Source organism: Orycteropus afer, unplaced genomic scaffold (genome assembly GCF_000298275.1).
Source record: "Orycteropus afer afer isolate SDZICR_OR568_19922 unplaced genomic scaffold, OryAfe1.0 scaffold00317, whole genome shotgun sequence".
NCBI classification, from domain to species: domain Eukaryota; kingdom Metazoa; phylum Chordata; class Mammalia; order Tubulidentata; family Orycteropodidae; genus Orycteropus; species Orycteropus afer.
Genome location: NW_006921904.1, coordinates 2,185,289 through 2,192,947, shown reverse-complemented (window position 1 = coordinate 2,192,947; position 7,659 = coordinate 2,185,289). Strand labels below are relative to the sequence as shown.

The window sequence follows — 7,659 nt, the reverse complement described above, 5'->3', positions numbered from 1 at the left end:
ATGCCTTAGGCACTATGCCAATACATCTAAAATTATTGGTAGTATTTTTAAATGGCTGCAAAATATTCTACCCTTTAGGTTTGTCCCTATTTATTAATCATTATTTTTGAACAGCATTTTGCCTCATATAAATGAGACTGGGATATAGGCTTTATTTTTCAAGTTGTTATAGACAAGATTATTAGAAGCGGAATGATTGGAACAAGGGCTGTGATTTCTTTTATTAAACTCAGGATAAATTTTGCAAAATTGCTCTCTATAAAGACCATCTTGATCCATATTACCATGGGCAGGAAATAGTAGTTTAATATCTGCAGCTGATGGTGTATTTTAGGTCTCTGTAGCCATTCATTCATTCATCCAGAAGTTTAGATAGGATGGACCTACTATGTCACAGGTTCTGAACGCATTCTGAAAATGTCAACTGAAAAAATCTTGGTCCTACTAGAAGGTGTTCCCATAATATTCTAATAACAATTTAAAACCTCAAGCATGAGTACGTTAAGATCTTCAGGTAAAGTATATAAAAACCACCCCAAAATTCAGTGGCCTAAGAATAGGACAGTCATTTACCATGCTCTGACATCTGCAGTTTGGGCAGGGGTCAGAGGCCCCAGCTCATCTCATCTCTGGGTAGCCTCAACTGGGACAGCTCAACTGGGAGCTGGAGGGTCCCTTTTCAAGATGGTGCACTCACAGGGTTGGTAGATTGATGCTGGCCATCAGCTGGAGCTCGGCCAGGGCTGTGGCCAGGGTTCTCAGCTCCTCTTCATGTGGGCCTCCATTAGAACTTTCTTATGGCGATGCCTGGATTCCAGCAGTAAGAGTCCCAAGAGACAGGAAGTATAAGCTGCCAGTTTCTTAAGCCCTGGGCCCAGACACTGTTAGCACAGTGTTGTTTCTGCCATGTTCTATTGGCCACACAGCCAAAGAGCTCAGATTTGGTGGGAGGGAACATAAACCTCACATCTCCTTGGGAGGAATGCCAAAGAATTTTGTAGTCATTTTTCAAAACTGCCTCAAAAACAAAACAAAAAAAAAGTTTACTTAATTATTGTTTAACAAAGTGTTGTTGGTTATCAGTTGAAAGGATATCTGTGATCAGACTTGCTGAGTGGATCCCTTTCCTCTTAAAAAAAATGCAAGCCAGTGACATATGTCTTCCTAACAGAGTGCCGTTACTCTGTTTCTTGTCTTGATTTTGATGCATAAGCTTGTTTATCTACGCCCAGTTTTCTAGTTAATTGAAGCTCCCATCTTTAAGCATAAACATTTAACACTGAACCATTCTGCAGGGTAGACCACAAACATAGGCTTTCAAATGATGCAAAGCTCATTCTATCTTGGCTACAAATCCTTGCCTCATCACTGGGTGATTTTGGGCAAGTTCCTTAATCTCTCAGAACTTCACTTGCTATCAGTAAAGTGTGAATAATGATACTTAGTTTAATAGGGTTGTTTTGTAGAGTAAGTATGGTAAAACATGTAAAACATTTAGTTTAGTGAATTGCTCATTGAAAGTGCTCAAAAACTATTGTTGTTGTTATTTGCCGTCGAGTCGCCCCCGACTCATAGCGACCCCTCCTTGGGTTTCCGAGGCAGTATCACTACAGAAGTAGGATTGCCCAACCTTCCTTCTGAGGAGTGGCTGGTGGGTTTGAACCGCCAGCCTTCTGGTTAGCAGTCAAGTGCCTTAGGCACTATGCTACCAGAGCTCCTAAGTGCTCAAAACCTAGTTAATAATAATAGGTAAGTTACACATGTCATAAAGAAAGCGTTATATATAAGTAATTATTTTCTTCTTTCCTATTAGTTGTTTATTATTGTGTAAAAAATTACCCCAAAACTTGGCAACTTTAAACAACATGGGCATGGGTTAGTTGGGTGCCCACTATTGAAAGTCCCTTATGGGGTTGCGGTCAGGCTATCAGCCAGGGTTGCAGTCTTATCTGGAATCCCAACTAGGAGAGCATCTGCTTTCAAACTCACTCCAGTGGTTGGTGGCAGGCCACTGTCCTCACCACTTAAACCTTTCTATAAGGCTGCCTCACAGCATGGTGGTAGGCTTTCCCAAGGGTGGGCAACACATGAGATGATGACAGAGCATGGAGGTGGAAACCAAAGTGCTTTGGTAACTAAACTGAGAGAGGACCTTCTTTCACTTTTGCCATATTCAGTTCCTTAGAGGAGAGTCAGTAATGCCAGCCACACTCAAATGAGGGGAAAAAATGTTAGAGGATGTGGATATTAGGAGGAAGGGATCATTGAGGACCTTCTTACTACAATGACATAGGGTCACTTAGGGTTGAATGAAGGACTCCTTTGCACAGTAATAGAAAAGTGAATTTATGAACCTATGCTCTATAGCAAAGGCCCACATTACTAGCTTTGGTCCAAGCATCTCTCTCTCTTTTTAAAAAATATTTTCCCTTTTCCTGTCAACAAATGCCTATTAATTCATGTGTCTGCCTCTCTTCACAGCTGTTTCCACTTTCTTATCAACTCCTTCAGACCTGCACTTGGACAGGAAGTAGAACATAGAACCAAAAAAAAAGAGTCTTAGATTAAAAGAAAAGTCTTTGTTATGAGGAAATGCTGGGGCTTTGGAGCATGAACCTCTTTTTCAGGTGTTTGACACCCTGACTGTTAAGTGTGTTCATTTGTTCACATGTCACTTGCTCACTTGCCTGGCAGGTAGGTGTTTACTGTACTCTCGCTACTTGCTGATGACTGAAATACAGACTGAGAGACGTGGTGCTCCTTCTCTCGGAGAGCTTGTGATCGATCTGCGGACACAAACCATTGATTACAGCTAATTGGTAATTACTAGGAAGGGGGATGGCTGGATGTAATATAATGAGAAGGGTTAATTAAAGGTGGAAGGCCCTAGGTGGCACAGTTGATTAAGCGCTTACCTACTGATGGAAGGGTTGATTGTTTGAATTCACCATGAGGTGCCTCAGAAGACAGTCCTGTTCAGCCACTGCTGAAAGATCACAGGTTTGGAAACACTGTACAGTACAGTTTTACGATGTACACGTGGGGTCGCCAGGAATCGGAATCAACTTGAGGACAACTGGCAACAACAGAGGTAGAAGAGAACAACCTATGCTGGTCTACAGAAAGTTTTCTGGAAGAAAGTAACCAAAAACCAAACTCATTGCCATTGAGTTGATCCGACTCAAAGTGACCTCTTGGGTTTCCAAGGCAGTATCACTGCGGAAGTAGATTGCACAACAACCTTCCTTCTGAGGAGTGGCTGGTGGATTTGAACTGCCAGCCTTCTGGTTAGCAGTCAAATAAGGGCCTTTTAAAAAAAAACCTCAACCTCCCTAAACAATTCTCAAGTGCATTTCTGGTTGAAAACCAGCTGATTGAAATGGGCTGTGGGGTCTTCCTGTTTGGAATCAGGCCTTTAAGGGAAACTGTTTTGTTCCCATTCTTTCAATCCTTCCTATAACTGCTTTCATTCAATGAGCTTTGATGTTATGCACAGGCCAGTGATGCGTGAATGGAAGGAAGTGTTGACCTCTTCTAGGGGGGTGATGAGATTATCTGCCCAAGTGCCTCAGGGAAAGATGAGAAGCCACGGGTGGAATTTTGGGTTCAGACATGTGTATGTCTCTTGAACCATTTGTTTTCCCCCCAACTTACGGACACTGCACCTACTAAATGATCGTGTTTTTGTCACTGATTTAGATTGGAGCCAAAACACTGCTCACCTCTAGCAAGGGCATAGGACCCTCTGGAATGTTCTTCTTCCCCTTGGGTTAGTCAATCTCTTTCCCTTGAGGTCTTTTTGCCACATGGTTACATACTTGTGCGGTACACCAGAGCACCCAGCTGGGGGAGCAGGTGTGTGTGTGGGTCTGACCTCCATCCCAGGCTCTGCCCACCAGGCTGCATGCCCTAGTGTGGGGCTCATCTCCTGGAGAAAGGTGTGCCATTTTCTGCCTTACACAGATGCATCCCCTTAGTTAGCAGTGGGCTTGCTCAGGTGTTTATTTCATCCCTTGTTCTCTATGGACATTTATGTTGTTACCTGCCTTCCAGCTGGCCCCCAACTCATGGTGACCCCATGCACAGTGGAACAAAATGCCCCCCACTCAGTCACCATCTCCCCACTTAGTCATGGATTGGACTGTTGTCATCCATTGGGTTTTCAGTGGCTGATTTTTGGAAGTAAATCACCAGGTCTTTTTCCCAAGTCCATCTTACTCTGGAAGCTCTGCTGAAACTGTTTAGCATCCTGTTGTTATTGTTGTTGTTAGGTGCCGTTGAGTCATCTCTGACTCATAGCTACCCTATGCACAGCAGAAAGAAACACTGCCTGCTCTTGTGCCAGCTCCACCATCATTCCACTTGAGCCCATCGCTGTGTCAATCCATCTTGAGGGCCTTCCCCTTTTTCGTTGACCCTCCACTTTACCAGCATGATATCCTTTTCCAGGGAATGGTCCCTTCTTACAACATGACCAAAGTAGGTGAGACAAAGTCTGGGCATTCTCACTTCCAAGGAGCATTCCGGCTGCACTTCTTCCAGGACAGATTTGTTAGTTCTTTTAGCAGTCCATGCTACTTTCAGCATTCTTCACCAGCACCACAACTCAAAAGCATCAACTGTTCTTCAGTCTTCTTTATTCATTGTCCAGCTCTCACATGCATATGAGATGATTTAAAATACCATTGCTGTGTCAGGCACACCTTAGTCCTCAAGGATACATCTTTGCTCTTCAGCATTTGAAATAGGTCTTTTGCAGCCGATTTTCCCAGTGTTATATGTCTTCTGATATCTTGACTGCTGCTTCCATTGGCGTTGCTTGTGACCACTGGTGTTGATAGCAACACTCAAGTTCCCACCTGACAGACAGGGGGTATCTGCACATGAAGTGCATTGGCTGGTGCGGTTAGTAAATTACTTAGTGTGGCTTTCCTACCCATAAGTCTTTGTTAACTCCGAGATGGAATTTTCCATGAGCAACTGAGGAGCTCCTGATTGCTAAAGTTATCCACCAAGGGTATTTCTGTCAAGCAGTGGCACAAAGCAATGTTCTGGGAAGTTTCCTCTCTCTCAGGTGCTTTGAATTCTGATATTATGATTGGTTAGTTTGGCCATTCTGCCAGGCTCAAAAGGAGGCCTCCTAGAGACAGAAGTCTCTCTGGCTGCTGGCTGAGAAAGACATGCTCCTGAGAGACACACACTCCTGAGAGACATACACTGCAGAGAAAGAGATAATGAGACATGCATTGCTGAGAGAGACACCGAGAGATACGCACTGCTAGGAGAATGGCTGAGAGAGACTGTTGACTGAGAGATGGCAGGCTGAGAGAGACTGAGCATTTTTCCTAAACTTGAATTGTAGCCTGGTGCTTCCCTAATAAACCCCATAATCTGTGAGTTCTGTGTGGCCACTGCAGTGAATTATTGAATCTAGCAGAGAGGAGATGGGTGCTGTGGGAGGAATGGTTGGTGTCAGGGTTGGTGAAAGGGCTGGAAGGAGGCAGCATGTCTGGCCTTGGCCTCATAGGAATAGGCCTTGGTCTACTGATGGTGATCCTGTCTTCCTCTTGTGTGGTTAGAGGAGATCAGAAGATGCGGCCTCCCTGCCTCTTTAGCAGCTGGGTCTCCTGTGTGGGAAATGAGAGTTGTGTGTTGGTCCCCAAGGTCCCTCATCAAATCCTTTATAAACTGAAATGCATAAAATAGTTCCTCAGAGAATCTCATCTGCCACACATAAAATAAAACATATGCAGATGTGTGAAGAAATAGAAATTTAATTGTTGTATCCCATTACTTTATAACTTAAGCCTGGTGGTGTAGTGCCTAAGGCATTTGTGAACCAGAAGACTGGCAGTTCAAACCCACCAGCCACTCCTTGGAAGGAAGATTGGAAACTTCTTCCAAGTCACTATGAGATGGATCTGACTCAGTGGCAGTGAGGTTTTTTTTTTTTTTTAGTCATTGTTGTGTGCCATTGGGGTGATTCTGACTCCTAGTGACCCTCTAGAACAGAATAGGACTATCCATGGGATTTCTGAGGCTCTAATCTTTATGGGAGCAGACCACCAGTTCTTTTCTCCTGTGGAGCCACTCATGAGTGCCAACCACTGACCTTTGGGTTAGCAGGTGAGCACTTAATGCCACCGGAAGCTCATTAGTTAAGAGTAGGGAACAAGAAATGATGTAGCTCCTCAGAAGATCAGTTAGAGGTTGGAGACAGGCTGAAAAAATACAGTGCTTTAATTTTGTGTTTGAGAAAAATTGGGCACCAGCCTGCAGTGCTTCTCCACATTGCTTCAAAAATTCAGTATTTTCTTCAGCAATCAAACTTCTCTTTCAACTAAAATCCAGGGATTCTAGTTTGTTCCTGTAACTGATTGGCCTTGTGGCAGCCTAGTAGGGATGTATAATGAGAATGAGCCAAAACTCAGAGAAAGGACCTGCAGGCAGAAGTGAGGGAAAATGCTACATTTTTTCAGCTGTTCTTACAAAACTGTTAGTAGACTCTGGATGGGAAAATGAAATGTCTTCCCCGGGGAATACTGGCTTATGATCCTTTAGCCAGAGGGCTGTTACCTCCCCCAGAGGCATCTGTGGGTGAGATGAAGTCAGGCAGAACGGTTCTACCCTGAGAAGCGCCAGCCTGTGTCCTTTGTTATTTATCTCCCATACTCGCTCGTTCTTCCGTTCTTTCTGTGGTCTCTCTCTTTGCCCCCTTTTTGCTCCTGTTGCAGGGAACTGCCTTCTCTCAACCTTGGGCCCTGCTGTCCCCACAATGAATCTCAAATCAGCAAAGACAGGACCCACCCCTGGGTGGAACAGTATACCACAGGCCATCTAGGTCACAAAGTGTCCTGATGCAGATGTTGGGAAACCAGGGGGTAGGGTTCTCACACAAGCTGTGTGTGTGGAGGGGGGAGGGCAGTGGGACCGTTGCAGTATATTTGGCTTTGTTTGGACAGACTCGCCTTCTCATCAGGGAGTACAGATAAAATGATAGTCTTCAAAGGAGGCTGCTGCTTGGGCATTTGCAGAGTTGATCTGCCCCTGGGAGTGATCACCACCCACTGGGTAAATGGCACCAGGGGCTATTAAAATGTTGCTCTGTGGCTCTTAGTTGTGTCTAGGGAGGAATCACCAGACAACACAGTCTTGTCCTGCAAGGGGTGTGTAGCAGTGTGTCCTCAATAAAGGATGAAGAGATGAAAAGGATGGGAGCCGAAAAGCCCCCTCTCCCTGGGCACAGAGACTTATGAAGGGGTGCTGAGTGGCGTGCAAGTGTTTCAAGGGTGGAGACTGGTGTCCCTGGGTAGGCCAGATACCCACACACTATGGTCTTAAAGACTGCATAGTAATTACCTACGTAAAGAAACCTCCTCACTAGTCCTGTAAACAGAAGCAGCTGTGCACAGATACAGATACTGTGACTCGGGCATGGTGGCATTTAATGATGGTGTTTTGGCTGAACTGTAAGACAGTGCTTTATGTTGAAAAGAAAACAAATCCATCTATCAGTGGAATATCTTCAGAGTACACCTGCAACTTCCATCTCTACATTTAAGATGAAGGCACCACACTGCCACTGCCTCTGCCCATTGACTTCAGATTGATCCCAGTTCAGGGGACCGCATGTGTCCCAGCATAGAACTGTTCCATCGC

At 44.7% G+C, this 7,659-nt stretch overlaps 1 protein-coding gene across 1 annotated transcript in view; it reads left to right on the top strand.

The window, feature by feature from the left end:
- Positions 1 to 7,659, top strand: part of RETREG1 (reticulophagy regulator 1) — a 245,761-nt gene that overhangs the window by 197,405 nt on the left and 40,697 nt on the right. The window lies entirely within an intron of this gene.